This window comes from Mus pahari, chromosome 2 (genome assembly GCF_900095145.1).
Source record: "Mus pahari chromosome 2, PAHARI_EIJ_v1.1, whole genome shotgun sequence".
NCBI lineage: Eukaryota > Metazoa > Chordata > Mammalia > Rodentia > Muridae > Mus > Mus pahari.
The window spans coordinates 163,323,293-163,326,862 of NC_034591.1; positions in this window are offsets into that span (position 1 = coordinate 163,323,293).

A 3,570-nucleotide genomic window follows, 5' to 3' on the forward strand; every position below is an offset into this window, starting at 1 on the left:
CACGCCCGGCTTTTTTTTTTTTTTTTTTTTAAGATTTATTTATTTATTATATGTAAGTACATTGTAGCTGTCTTCAGACACCCCAGAAGAGGGCATTAGCTCTCATTAAGGATGCTTGTGAGCAACCACGTGGATGCTGGGAATTGAACTCAGGACCTTCAGAAGAGCAGTCAGTGCTCTTAACTGCTGAGCCATCTTTCCAGCCCATAAAGACTTTTCTTACCCGAGGAACCATTTTAGATGAAATTGCTGTTTCTCCACTGGTAACTTTTTTTTTTTTTTTTTAAGATTTATTTATTTATTATATATAAGTACACTGTAGCTGTCTTCAGACACTCCAGAAGAGGGCGACAGATCTTGTTACAGATGGTTATTAGCCACCATGTGGTTGCTGGGATTTGAACTCCAGACCTTCAGAAGAGCAGTCGGGTACTCTTACCCACTGAGTCATCTCACCAGCCCCACTGGTAACTTTATAACAACAAAAACCTGTGTGTCTGTGTGTACATGTGTGCATCTGAGTGTGTGAGGTGAACTTTTCTCAAACAACCTTATATATTAAACATCATGGGCTGGAGGAGATAGCTCAGTTGACAGAGCGCTTGCCTAACAAGCAGGAAGGCAGGGTTCAATCCTCAATTCTGCATAAACTGGATGTAGAGGCAAATACCTGTAATCCCAGCCCTAAAGGTATGGAGGCAGGAGATCAGGAGTTCAAGATCAGCCTTGGGTACATTCTAAATATGAGGCTACCTTGTGGTACATGAGGCACTGTCTCAAAAATAGCAACCACTGCTGTAGCTCTTGTTACTGGCTAAGTGCCAAATAGGAGACTAGAGTTGATGTTGCCTCAGCCAGCAACACCCCTGACCTTCTGCCTGCTTGTCTCCCCCCTCCCCCTCCCAGGCAGTTCTTAGAAATGCTTATCTCCTCCAGCTCTGAAACTGGCCAAAAGTTCCTCTGGCCCTTTGTCAGATGAGGATGATAAGACCACAAAGGGTCCTGCCCCCATAGGTAGAAGAGAAATTCTGAAGAATCCTAACAGACAGGCCTTGCTGGGTTTCCCTCCTGACAGTTGTCTGTCAGTACTTGATTATGATCATCAACTTTTGGTCCAATCCCATTACAATATTGCAGTGCATTGTTTGATCATAGCTACCTAAAGAAGTTTCCATAAAGACCAAATGGACATGGTTCAGAGAGTCTCATTTTGCCTGAGCACAAGGCTGTTGGGAGTGGGGCTTGTGTAGCAAGGGTTGTTGGTTGCCCTGGGGCTGTTTGTATTCTGATGTTAATTCTGCTTCCTCAAGGGGGTGCTGCCCAGACGAGGAGTGGATCACGTACTACTCAGGTGACTTCATATGAACCTTCTCCCCATTTTAGCTGGTCAGATAAAAGCTAGAGCCTGTGATAGGGAAGTGGAAGGGAAAGGCGGGACTAGAAGTTTTAGAGAGGGGGCGGAGAGGAGGGCAGGAAAGATGGAGGAAGATGAGGGAGAGGAGAGGAAATGAAGATGAAACAAAACCACATGGCCCGGAGAATTGGCAAGTAACAAGGGATGTCATACCTGGGGAATAAAGTAGTGTCATGGTAAATCTGTCCAATCTTTGCATACACCTTAATATTTCAACTGAGTTGTGTGTTTTTGCACAGGCATATTGGAGTTGGAGATTTACTACAACAACTGTGCCTAGAGTATCTCATCCTTCACACTATTACATGACAAACATGTTTCCCTGAAGTCTGGGAGCTATTTAAGTAAATTAGTTGTAAATGAGACATTCTAAAACACTGACTGGCAGTGATTGAGCAAAAGCATAGTTGAAACCATTGGGGCCTAGTAGTAACGAACCTCTGGGATCTGACACTATCTCCAATAGGTGGTTGCAAAATTAAGGGAGAGGAGCATGGTGGCTCATGTCTATAATTCCAACACTCAGGTGGCTGACACCGGAGGATTGTCACAAATTCCAGGCTAGCCTGGGCTATACAGTAATTATGAAGAACAGAAGTTCGGGGTCAGATTCAAACATAAGAGAATTCAAAGCCAGCCTGGTTTACACAGTGAATTAAAGATCAACCAGGGCTATATAGTGACACCCAGTATCAAACAAAAACAAAACTTAGGAGAAAGAGTAGGCTATAGCTCAGTAGTAGGGCACTTGCCTACAATGCGTGGGTTCCCCAAAGTTCCCTAGGTTCAGTTCCCAGCACCACAAAAAATAAAACAAATTGGGGTTCATAATCCAGTGTCAGTTACATACCTGCTTTGTGTGTCAGGAACCCCTACATATGTTTCCCAGTGGGAGTTAGTCTTGTGCACTGTGTATTCAGATGCTGATTTCTAATTCGGGAGATCAGTCCTGTGGCTAGCATTGTCTTGATAAGTGAACCATCTCCCCAATTATTTTTGACTGGGTAAGAAAGAAGAAGAGAAGGTAGAACTTCTGATCCCAGGGCCAGGGGTCTCAGGTAGAGAGAAGTAGAAAAAGCACCACAGGAAAGAGGTAGAGACCTGGAGGTTTCAGCATGAGGACACACAAGGAGCAGAGCAAGCCAGGGCAATACTCATTATGAAGGTACAGGATCACATGTCTGAGAGGTGAATATTTAGAGGGTTAGAATCGATGGATATCTGCCCAGTCATAGTACTAAAGCTTGTGAATAAACTTAATAGGGCTTTGTGTCAATTATTAGAGAGCTAGAACAGGAACAGATAAGGTTTTCATGCTTCAATTACAGACTACAGGCGTCAGAGGCAACCTATGCAGTAATAGGAGAAAATGAGTCTCGGTTTGTTTTGTTTCTTTTTTTTTTTCCTCTCCATCTACAAGTAGTCCTTTCACAGACATCTACCTGAAATCTAGAGTTGATATCAATATTATTTTTAAGTGATGACATTAGAGATTCATCAGATGTAGGAACATAGCTGCCTGGAACCTCACTCATCTGACTGAAAACAAGCTGAGGGGAATGAAGTTGCCTTTCGTGCCTCTTCAGGACTGAATCATGCCTGAATTGCTCCTTCAGGGAGCTATAGACCACAGGAGACAGACAGTAAGCCCACTCATCCCTGTACAGACTATCACAAAAGCTCTTACTTCCATTGTTCTGAAAACACACTTAATCCTTTCCCAGGTCCTCCAAGAACATACCCTTCATTCCCCTTAGCCTAGTAAGACTACAGACAACAGAAACGAGAAATCCTAACTTCCCCTCTGAGTAACTTCTCCAGGTGCTTTCTTCTGTGTGCTGGATATTCAGTGCTTCCTTCTGTGCGCCTGTTGGATATTAAGTAAACGGACTCTTCCCCATCTCCACTGATTTGTTTTGGATATGTGTGAATTTGATTTACAGATCTCAGCCACTGAATCTAGAAATGAGGAAATGTTTCTCTCTCATATACTTTCAAATGATTGGGTAAGGCTTACCCATATAACGTACTTAAAAAGTCAACTGACTGTAGATGTTAAGCACATCTATAAAATACCTTAACAGCACCTAATTCGATTAAAGATAGTACAAAGGCCTAACTGAACTGATTCTTTTTTTTTTTTTTTTGGGGGGGGG